This window comes from Corapipo altera, unplaced genomic scaffold (assembly GCF_003945725.1).
Source record: "Corapipo altera isolate COAL_440 unplaced genomic scaffold, ASM394572v1 2, whole genome shotgun sequence".
Classification (NCBI taxonomy): domain Eukaryota; kingdom Metazoa; phylum Chordata; class Aves; order Passeriformes; family Pipridae; genus Corapipo; species Corapipo altera.
This window is the reverse complement of record NW_020884890.1, coordinates 2,082,474-2,094,890: the sequence shown is the minus strand read 5'-3', so window position 1 is coordinate 2,094,890 and position 12,417 is coordinate 2,082,474. Positions and strand designations below refer to the sequence as shown.

Sequence of the window (12,417 nt, the reverse complement as noted above, 5' to 3'; positions counted from 1 at the left end):
GCCCCCCAGCCCCAGTTGGGGGCTGGGGGGCCCCAGAGGCCCCGAGGGGCTCTGGGCCCCTTTCCTCGTGGCTGTTACAACATGGCTACTTCTTCTAACAACCAAACTACAACTCATCTCTTCCGGTCTGGTTGTGGTATGTTTACATTTCTGCAGGAGCGCCCATTGGACAGAACTTCAAAACTTCCAGGGGTTTCCACCCCTTGGGGGTTACCACTTTTCTTAGCCTCTGGGGAAAAACAAGGTTCAAACCACTACAGTATGTAATTCTGTAACATCAGTACCAAGGCTGGGCAGTTCTCCTGGTCAGGTTAAACTGTAGGCAAAACCACTTCATTGTTGAAAAGAAAGTAGAAACCAGCCTAAAGTGCTAAACTTGCAGTTTAAAGTCTCATTAATATGAACATTTACAGATAACAGAATTAAACTGTGAACACAAGGGAGTAGTGTACTAACTTGTTTTTAATTGTATACAAAAGGGCAGCTTGTGTCTTATTTTTTGGTTTGATTAATAGTTTATATTGGGTTGAGTCTGTTTTAATCCTGAGTTAGCCACAAAAGTAATAGTTTTGAGGACACAGTGTCACTATAGATGTAAGTTGGATGTGAACTATGAGTGGGATGCTATTTGAAGACAAATCTAATCTTTGTAAGAGTAAATAAGTAAATAGTATTCAGACATTGGCACAGATTTTTCATTCACGACATTTGTGAAACTTACTGGAAAGCCATATGACATTATGGTTTGTTTAAAAGAATGTGAAAAATCAAAAAGATGTACAGAAAAAGGTTCTTAAAATTAGGGAAAATGTACTAATACTGAAACACAAAATAGATTCTTAGCTATTGATTCAGTCCAGAGAGGACTGAGAAGTAACTTGACTACAGCCTTCGGGTACCTACAGGCCAAAAGGATTTTTGACAGTTAAGAGCTCTCTAATTCAGGAGTAAGGAATGTGTAATTAGCTGGAGCCAAGAATTCCAGTCTGTTCCCCCCTCACCAAATTAACAATGAGAGCTTTAAACCATTGGAGCAATCTCTGTTGGTCAGAAAGATATCCAACATCTCATACAGAAGCTACAGAGGCTGATATTTTGGGACCACGCAGGACGTTAGACTAGACAATAATGTATAACTTTTTCTGCCCTTAATATCTATTTCTGAATTTAAGAATATAAATCAATAAAAATTAAAAAGGTCAACAGAATCTGACTCTCAGTCATATATATTTTATCATTTAATTACATTTCCATTTGAGGATTATAATTCAGTTCTCTTATGACTTCATCACAGAAACTTTTCTGCAGGATCCCAGAAATAGTCTGTCTTATTCTCATGATTAAACTTTCAACCAAATAAAAGCTCTTCAGCTTGTGACTCTGCATTAGCATGTGAAAAATTTAAATAAACATTGTTTTAGCTTCTTTTGTTATGAGTGAACATAGCAATGATACAGGACACAAAGTGTTAATATCTGTTACAGCCCTTGAGCTATACAATTGTGTAGTTTTGTTTTGATCATGCTTGATATGCTGTGTCTTGACTAGGTCTTCTTTCATTCTATTTCTACAGGTTAGTGAGACTTTAATCAAGAAAAAAAAATCTAATGAACAGCAATTGGAAACACAGCACTTGGAAAGGTCAAAATGGTACATTACATCCTTATTATCCAAAAGAACAGATGAGTTTAATATCCTGGCATCATTTTCCTGTGAAGAAGATATTAAACAAGAACTGAAAATGGCACAAGGTTCCCTCTTCCTTTCCTATGACTAAGATTGTAACAAGATGATGAAACTATACAGAATAAATCTCTTTCTGCTTTAATGGTCAAGGCTGTGGATTCTGTCTAGATTTCAAAAACCTAAGCCAGCCAAGGAGTCAACACATGCTATTTGGCTCAGGATATTTACAACATGCTTTCCTGCTTGTATGACCCATTTTCCATCAATATTTTCTAGTCTTAAACATGGGAAGATATGTTAACAGAAGGTACACAGTATAATTAGTTTTGCCACATACATGAACTGCGACAAAAAATGCACTGCATCAGCACTGCTGAAAAAGTAGGTTTTTCAGCTTCTGTTTGAATAATCTAACAGCAGAGATAATGTATTCCAACACACAGCACATTGCATGTATCCTGCTTTGAAAAGTCCCTGAAGGTATGGAACTATTGGAAGGCAAAGGAATTTGTAGTATATCCCATAGGTTATTAACAATTCAATTAATATAAGAACTGTCAGAATATGCTAGTTTAAATCACTATCTGCATGAAGACTCTTCTTTTTATATGTATAAGGGGAGAAAACACCTTCTGGAACTGAGTGTTGTATTTAATGCTAAAAAACATCACTAGGGTCCTCATGTAAAATGTTATTATAGCAACTGAACAAATCCTGTGCTTAAAAATAAAAAAATTTAGTATAAGAAATGCACCTGTATTAGTATTATTACAAGTTAGATATTAAAAATATTAATAATTATTAAAGAAAACATTTTATATTTTTCCAAAAGATAGAAGAAGGCTTGAAGTATTGCTGACTGAAGTAGACCTACATGGATTTGCACAAGTTCACAATTAGAAATCATGCCAAATGTCTTTTTCCCACACTATATTATATTTGAATAAAAATACTTCTCCATGGTACATTACATGCAACATCTTGCTGAGAAGAGCTATTCTGCTTTGGTCAAGAGAGAGAAAATGAGCATATCCAAAATATGTTTGCAATATCTCAAACGGATGTATATGTATGTATGTATGTACTTGATCTTTTCCTTTTCCTTAGGTGTTTTTATTTTTCACTGAAGACTGTAAATGTATTTTTCATCATTTGTTTTGCAACCATAAAATAGGATAGTTTTTCAATGCATTGGCAACGTTCAACCTATTTTGAAACTTCAAAGGTTTTGCAAAACTACAGACAAAAATCCCTAATGGGTGTTCATTTCATAAATGCCTACCAAAATTAATGTTTTCTGTGTGTCTAGAAAAAATCCACTAGATACACGTTTCTATCAACGTGTGATTTAGGTAATAGTCCTTGAAACGGAAATGACTACAAATAGCTCTTTTCTGCTTCCTAACCAAATATATCAGCCATCAAATACGCAGCCCACAGACAATAATAAACAAAACTGGTTTTTCAGTTCCTAATTATTATTCACAATATAAATATCTGAATTTTTATAATTTGAATTACTAAGAACTCTTGACCGTATATATTTTTGTTATGAAAAAAAATAAAATATATGCTGTTGTATCCATTTTTTAAAAGCTCATGTTTAGGAAATGACTAAGTAGAGAATCCAGGGTGTTGAGGGAGAGACTCAATGTGTAGTCATACAAACAATTCCAGGCTTTCTCACAGAGTGAGTTCAATATATCAGATGAAAGCAGTGATGTTTGTTACACTCTTTTCAGTTCACTCTTGATTATGCAAAATGCTGTTACTGTGTCACACACTGTTTAACATGGGGAAGACCTTGAACATGTTATATGTCCCTATTATTCTATGAAAGGGATTTTTTTTCCACTAGGTGACCACAGTCATTCTTTTTTTAAAAACTACCAAAATAATCAAGTACATCTTATGAACCAATACAGAAGTTTGACGATGTACTTTAGGAGACACCTCCTTCCTTCACTTACCTTCAATAACTAATGTGGTTGTTGGGCATTTCCATTAAGTCTTTCTTCAGTGAGGAAGGTGAAGAGTAGGAGTTGTGTGTAAAATATTGGGCCTATGAACCATGAGAACTTCTCAAAGGAAAGTATCTCTGATGTATATTCATTAAATTGACAGCAGACAAAAAAAAAAGATGTGGCTGATGGAAAGGTGTCATATTGAAGCAAGATCACATAAGAGACACATCAAACCATAACAGACCACGGACAGTGCACACATTCCCACACATAGGATTTTGCACCAGGACTTGCTGATTCATTGTAATCCCAGTTATAAGGACACTCAGATGCTGTGAAATACAGCTTAAAATACCATCCATTGCAGCTAACACTCTGATGCCGTAAGGTCCATCTGGTTTTTTGATTTTCCTAATTGTGTAAGTTTTATAAGTAGTTAAGTAGTAGAAGTAGATTTTAGAAGTAGCTATATTATATCCCTCACCATTTAGCACAATAGTTTACACATTCCTCAAACCTCTTACCCCATTCTGTGTTCCCCATATCAATTCTACTCCTGAATTCCAGTAGAAAATGTTTGGTCTTTTGTCAAGGCAGGCCTCTTCTGTTTGAGGACATCTAATCTTGGCCTGAACTGCAAGAGAACAGTCAAGAACTAGGTGACTGTGTACCCTTTGTGCTCTGAAGAAGATGAAGATGATGAAGAAAAGCCCCCAGACCCAATTCCCTGGGGGTGGGCCAGGGGGTGGACCAGGGCAAAAGCTACAGGATGGACAAAACTTGGATTGGTCAGACAATATTATAAAATGTAACATCTCAGGCACGGCCGGCACATGCGTCTTGTGATCTTTTTGCCTAGGCACAAATTAAACCCTTTTCTTATCTCATCCTCAATTAACTGCTCTGAAGTTTTTTTCTCAGTACCGATTAGGCATCACTCTAAAGAAAAAGAGGTTAGCACAGATAATCTTACATCGCTCCAGTTGCTGGGAAGCTGGAGTTATGTGCCGTCAAATGGGCCTCCATGCAGGGCTCAGCATCCTGTGCAGATCTTGTCCATGTAAAGGTTACCCAAATATTTCAGTCTTTGGATCTCCTGTAAGGTTTTCCTTCATTAATCATTTTTACTGTCAAACAAGAAGGATACACACATAGGAATTTGTTGCTCCTGTCTTAGATAAAGGCAAGGAGGTACAGTTGCTGAGACCCAGTGGCAGCTGCCCACAGGCTACTTCATTACAATTATCCAGCCAAGTTTATCCTGGTGACAGAGGATGTGCCCAGCATAGCAAAGACCTAAAGGTCATGTTGTGTGCATAGCACAGTGCAGGCCTGCACCTGTTCAGGGCAATGACTGTTTGGGCCACTAACTCCCCCACGTACAGTGGTCTTCTGGTCAGAATCTCTGCACTTGTGTGCATACATACCTGTTTTTCATCTGCATATAAAAAGCTGCTTTTATGCTCCAAACTGACACATAGTATTCAAATGTGCACACATTAAAAACTGTACATGTCCATTGCAAACACTACCCTATACAGGTCCCTATGCATCAAGCTGGCATTATGCAGGAAGTCAGACAGGTTTATAATTACAGAATTTATGCCTCCAATGCCGATAAAAGGCAACGTAAGTACATTTTTGCAAGTGTGATTGTTTTTGCCTGCAGCTCAGATTCTTGTTATACTTGCATTTGAATTTGTTTTGTTTTGTCGCACAATATTACTTGGTATTATATGAATAAATAATCCATAAGCTAGAAAACACAGTAAAAGCAAAGAAATTAAGTCAATTGCATTATTAAAGAGAGATTAAAATAATTTGACATGAAAAGCATTTTAGATACAATACAGCCTGTCTGATTTACTGATGTGCGCAGAAGCTAATACATCATTCAGCCCTGCTACCACCTGGCAGCTGCTCAGCATCTAATGGGAAATGGGAGAGTGGTCACAGTCCAGTTCATACTGGATAGGTGCCGGCATCACAAAAATCATCATCACAACTGGCACTAATTGGCACCTTTGTTGACAGTCTTGGCAGAGAGGCCAGTGATTGAATCAGCATGGAGACTGCCTTGCAAGCTCTGCTTGCTTGGGATGCTGGGCTTAGCTCATCCTTCACTAAAACCATCCTTAGTTTTGCACATATTTCACAGGAACACAGTCAGGTCCTGACACTCTATTTGCCTGTAATTTCTTTGAGCATGCATATTGCTGTGGTATATTTCTCAGAGACACCAAAGCCTGCCCACTGATGCTGGCCAGCAGAAGAGCCTCTGGACTTAGGCTTGGGGTGGAAGAAGACAAAAGGGGATGAAACCAAATGCTATTCTAAAGGAGAAGCTACGCATGATTCACATGGACCTCCAATTTCATCCAAGATATTCTCAGTTTTAGTGTGTTCCTGTGGACTTCTAGTAGCCACTTTTACTCTGTGCCTCAGTTTATTCTTTTTTATGAAGGTCATATTATTTGTCTCACTCTCACACATAATGTGAGGCTTTGCTAACTAACCAATGCCCTAAAGTATTAAAGCACCTCTGACAGAAGTCAATAGATACATTAAAATTCAGGACTCAAATTTATAGGAACTTTTGTTTCTTAATAATCCTGTTAAATGAGTTGCAGGGAGTGACTATTGAATATATCCATTTTGCATTTACAAATCTTTCCATTCATTCTGTTGAATATTAAATATAATTTCTTCTTCCACCCCAGTTACCTTACCCAAATCAGTAACTAAAACTAATTTTTTTTTTTTTGGTGTATAGAAACCTGTTTGTGGGTTAATTATCAGTTTTGACTCATTAGTACCTTTTTCCAAAGTGAAGAAAGAAAGACAGGCAGGTAGGAAGGAAAGGAAGGAAATGAAAAGAAAAAGTAGGGAGTCTGGATAAAAGGAAAGAAAGAACAAATCTAGTTCATGTATATGGAAAAAATGTTGAATTTGTTGCACATGGCTTTGTCAGTATATAGATAAAAGCGAAAATGCTAAACTGGAAAAATGATAGACATAGTCAGGTAAAAGAAATCATAAAGCACTGAAAAAATTATGGAAAAACACTGAAGTTTGTCTCTGTGTATCATTGTGCCTGAGGCCTACTTTCATTAGGAACAATAAGGTTATAAAATACTATGAGCACTTACAGAGGCCTAAATTGCCACCAAACCATATTCTGATTCCTCCCCATTGATTTTTCATTTCTGTATTACATCTGATTCTAAGGAAATGTCTTCTCATTTACATGCATCTACATAAATTCAGGATCAAGCCACCAGCTTTTTCTTCCTCCAGTGTTAATAACAGGCAGTGGCTGCTATACTGTGTTCCTACAGACACTCTGGAAACAGAATATGTCATCGTTAGCCTAATGAGGGGAAAGAGGGAGAGAGATTACTAAATGTTTTCTCTCTAGCCCAATTAAAGGAGAGAGAGCAAGACGAAGAGAGGGGGAAGATGTGCTGAAGGGAGAGCTGTGTACGTGACAGATTTCTTCCTGCCTTTGGCTACAAGAGTATTCTCGTTAGGTAGAACTGAAAAAGACAGGAGGATGTGGGAATACAAAGGAGAAATCCTTTGACTGAAATCAGACTGTGGCAGCACGGACCATCAGTCTGAGCTGCACATTACCATCCAAAAATAGCTTTCTTGTGAAGGAAAGAATATGATAACAAGTACACTGTTGCCATTACTGTTCTTAAGACAAATTATCCATACAAATAGGAAGGAGCAAAATTTGTCTGAAAGCCTCCTTGGCCATCCACAGTCTCTTTTCAGGACTGCTCTAGAGGGAAAGAACTGCTTGATTACGAAGGACATTTCCACTTTAGAAGTTGCTTTAGAGGTGCCAACTCACTGTTTATAAAACAAGCAGAATTTGATCCCATGATGTTTTGTGCCAGAAACATCAGGCCTGCTAGAAAGGGTGTCTACATCCCAAACCACATTTTCTGTCCCAAACGCATGCTGTCCCACAGGCTGGGCCTGGGCACTGCCAGATGGTAGCTCACCTGACCCAGGCTTTTGCCAGGTACCATGACAAAAAAGTCCCATTACTCAGATGATTGCAAGCCAGCGCTCAGGCCTCATGCCAAGGCAGTATAGGGTTTTTCATGACTCAGAAGTCTCTGGGGGTGAATGTGCTGTTTAGGAATCCAGGTGCTATGCAGGGAGTTGAGGCTCCTAGCCCAAGCTAAAGGTCATAATGTGAAGTTTTGCATGTACACCACTGAAGCCAAGGATACTGTTCTTTCCAAACAGAAAAGAACATTGCTTCCAGTCCTACAGCATGACACTGTACACATTCTCATATGACAGAAGAATACCTTCTTCTTTAAACTGCAGTAGAGATATAAATGAACTTGCTACAAAGATTTTTTTGCACCCACAGCTCTGTTTTTGACTCCATACGTAGCTTTCTCCCCTGCTGTGATGATATATTAAAAAAATACCCAGCCCATGGATCCCAGTCTGCATGCTGCTGACTGACTGCATGTGACCCATGTTCTATGGGCAGGTTCACGGCATCTCTAACAGGACAAACATAGGAGGAGGCAGGTGATGGGTGAGAGTCAAAGGTGTCAAGACTCTGAAATTAAACAGGATTCCACGACTACATGAAGATGCAAGGGTTTTTTCCATGAGTTAAAGAGACTCATGACCAAAGGTAACTAGGAAGGAAGGAGTTTCCTTGTTATCGCATCAGCCACCAGCCCCTGATGCAATTCCAGAATTATATCCCACAGTGTTCTCATTACCTGTACAAAGGCCTAAGCCATGCAGAGAGCAGAAGAAACTACCTTGCATCCCTGTTTATATATAGTGCTCAGACACTGAGCTCAGCGATAAAAAGCTGGATTGATGTGCCAAGTATAATCCAGTCCTCGAATGTTGAATTCCTGTTACTTATTTTAAATCTCTCCACATTTCCTTGCATTCTGACTAAAATGTAGCAGCTTTGTGAGCTAAGCTATAGCTGCCCTTTTACCGTTTCAAGTGCCAGAAGCTTTAGCTAAGGAAAATGATTTTGTAAAGACTTGCTGTGCTCTGCTAGTCTTACCGATTGCATTTCCTGCCAATAAAACCTAAAAAGACGTTGAGAAAGTTCCTGAGAAAGCCTTGGTTTACAAGTCTCTTGATGTAATTATTTTTTAATCTGTGACTCCTGACTCCACATCCTGGAAGACCTTCTGATTTGTTCATCATCAAGCCATGACTGGATTAGATTTTTTTCCCTACAACAAGATCTATTTTCTTAATTCACCACTCACCTGAGCACAGACAACAGAAGGGAAATATTGGGTCTGGCTTCTGGTTGTCCAACAGGAGCCTCAGGGCTGATTTCCCAAGCCCTCCAGTGAGGAACACAGGAAAGGGATGGAACCCTGAACTCTCCTATCAGCACAACAGAAGATAGTGGAAAAAGTAGCCTGTGTTGCTTTGAGGAGAAGGATAAGACTGCCAGGAAGACTGGCAATAGCTGAGACACATATAAGCAAGTCCAACTCAGCCATGTGTGTACACGGGCAAAAAAACACAAGGTGAGGGAAGACTGCAATTAGTGTCCAGATGCTTTCAATCTCCTTACATTTTTAGATTATTCCAAATTTCTTCCTGAATAGTTATATAGTATAAATATTGTAGCCAACATCGACAATGTCATAAGATTTCCTTTGAAAACATTGAGAGTTTGGGTCTCTCAGAGGGTTTTTCACATTAGATTCCTTTCTCCTCTTTTATGTTGTGTGTCTGAAGAAGTACTAAGCTGCCCGTATAAAAACTGCCTGACTCACATTTGTAATAATCAATTTTTCTGTATTTTTTAATCAAAAATTCTGACCCACTGAATTCTGACATTCCAGCAGTGTAGTCTGTAGTCTGTAGTCTCAGATCATAGTGCAGCCTACTGGGGGGCAGGGAGATGCACCAGCACAGCTGGGTGCTAGCAAAATCAGCATATACATGACTCAGTACTTTCAGGTCCACTGTCCTGAACTGCGAATGTCACAAGATATGAAATAAGGACTTCAGTCCTGATGCTTGAGAACAAGATACTAAATTCAGTTTGATTTAGTGACAGTATTCCATTCTCTTCTAAAGCATGCCATTTTGAAAGATATAATGGTTAGATAATGAAATGGTATAACATTTGTTTACAAATGCCATCTTCTAAAATATCATACTTGAAAAGAAATTAACCACTTATTGTTTCTCTTGGGAATTTAGCACAATGGTAAAATTTAAAGGACAAATGTGAGTTCAGTTAACTCCAGCTCACATACAAGAGGCTGAAAACCCATCACATAATTGGATCCCTCTGAAGCTTACAAATGGCAGATCTTTGTGCCCCGGCTTGGAAAAAAACTGCATTACCCAGCAATGATCTATGGTGATGTAAAGAGGAAGGAGATGAGTATAGTCAACAGTAGTACGATGAAGATACTGCTTGGATACTTTCTGGTTATTTTCCTCAACTGCTGCAAAGTCTACCTCACATTAAGGAGACTGAAGTTGTTAACTTCAACACACAGCATTTTAATTTTTATATGAAAATACTGTATTAAATAGGAGAGCTGCCTGCAAAGCTACCAGTAAAAATTCTGTCTTAATCAGTGATACCAACACAAAAGGCCAACTTAGTCTGAATTATCAGTCAGCACTTCAGCAACATACCAATTATTTTCATCATTTAGAATGACCCTAGCAATATTTTGAAATTATATAAAATTGCAATGGTTATTAATCAAGGAGCTATGGCAAGCCAGCTTCATGATCAGCAGAAGGGTGGAGACAGATACTATATCATTTTGATCTTACTGAATAATTTGCTTTTAAGCACAAAACTTTTTGCAACTTAATCTCTTAATCATTTGAATGTCCAGAATAACAAGCAGATTATTTTATGGTGTTTCAGATGGCTTTCAATACATGTCACAAGAAGAAAAAATTAAATTAAAGTACATCTATCTCTCCTCATTAATCTTTTCATTCACATACATCTTCATTAAATCTCAATTTCTTAGCCATTGGGATGCACAACAGGACCCTCAGAAGCTCTAATTGTAGCAGAACAGAGCTGAAATGACTTATTGACAACACTTGTTTAGGGCTCATTTTCTTCTTTAATTTATGAAATTTCATGGCTACAATTCTTGTTTGTATCACTCACTCACCTTTTCACTGTGTAAGAAACAATAATGTTAAAATTTTCTTGATAATATTACATAAATACTTGTGCTTTTAAGAAAAAAAAATATTTTTTTTTCCTTTTGAGCAATTTTTGGACTCTTGCATTCATGTGGTCTATCAGGCATCTTCTTTTCCAGTGTAGCTTAGTTATGTCCTAAGCATCATCACTTAGGTGCTATAAAAAGAGAGACCTGATTTTGCTTCATCTTATTTCTTAGCCCAAGACAAACAATTGTCTAATGGTGGTATCAGTGGTTTCAGTTTTTTTCTCTAGTCCTTTAAAGTTCTATTTTCCATGGATCATCAAAACTTTATGACAATGCTCAGTAAAATCTGGCCAAATTCACTTCTATTACCATAAGAAAAGGAAAGTCAGCAAGGCTACTTTTCCAAGTAACGCTCGTACTTTTTGGTGATCTTAAACATTAAGCGGAACAATTTCTTTCTATGTATTAAAAATGGGAGCTGTCAAGCACTGGGCTTACGTAATCCTATTTCTGAATAAAGCATCTCAATTAGAGAAGCTAAATGTACCATAAAACTGCAGACAATAAAGTGTTATCTAAGGAGTATTTTATTTCTCTGAAACACAGTTCAGACAAACACTCTCCATGTAATTATCCACACAAAGAGCTCCTGGATTCTGTACTACTTAAAAAATCAGAAAAATCTTTAAAGCTTTTCTCTATATTAAAGCCACTTCAATGCTGACAGTAAACATGGTATAAAACCCTTAAAATGTCTCCTCAAAGATCTGTAATTCAGTTAAGTTCTGAAGAATGAGGAAGAGAGTTGCACATAGAATTTTGTTGGCTATTACACTACTAGCCTAAAAAGCCTGTGTCATCTGGTATTGATCAAATAAAATCAAAGCAATCCAAGATGCTAATTTTGTTTGATTCTGACCACTGGTCCTAGATAGGAAGAGCAATGAGAGCTGCAAGTTTGAGTAAATGTTGAATTCACTGCAATGCTGAAGCATCACCCTTAGCTCTGGTGCTGGAAGGAATTGATCAGAATTTCCCTGTGACTATGAGAAGGGCACTTCACAAAGCTACCATCAAGCACTCCTTTTGTGAGGTAAAGATAGCAGCCCTCAGTTTTGCCGGAAGCAAGTGGACTAAGGGAAATATCTTTCTGTATCTGACGTCTCCTTGTGCTTCTGCTGCCAGTCACTGACAGAGCTTCACATATGGACCGAAGTCATATTGAGTATGGCTCGCTCACACCCCCTCTACTCAGCTAATTTGAACCAGTAATTCTTCTCTTCTTTCCACACTACTTTTTGCAGATACTCTTGATTTATTTTACATAGACACGAAACCCAGAAATATTCTTGACAGATGGTTATCTAAGATTCTTTTTAATTACTAATTGAGTGTGTACTTCAGTTATCATGACAGGAAGTGTACAGGTGTCAGAGACTTTTTTTAAAAAAATCTTTAAAATATAACTGACAGAAAAATCACATCTCAGTTACAGCCTCTTCTGACAAAGCACAGATTTTGAGAAAATTCAGTCTGAATACCAGCATGTTCATGCTTCAGAAATTTTCACTGAAACAGTCCAGCATTCT

The 12,417-nt window shown here is 37.8% G+C and overlaps 1 protein-coding gene across 1 annotated transcript in view; it reads left to right on the top strand.

Annotated features, from left to right (window-relative positions):
- Positions 1-1,828, top strand: part of KHDRBS2 (KH RNA binding domain containing, signal transduction associated 2) — a 360,034-nt gene extending 358,206 nt beyond the window's left edge. Inside the window, exon 13 of the transcript XR_003527902.1 lies at positions 1,574-1,828. The gene's annotated coding sequence lies outside the window, so the exon portion shown is untranslated. The remainder of the gene's footprint in view (positions 1-1,573) is intronic.
- Positions 1,829-12,417: the final 10,589 nt, after the last annotated feature.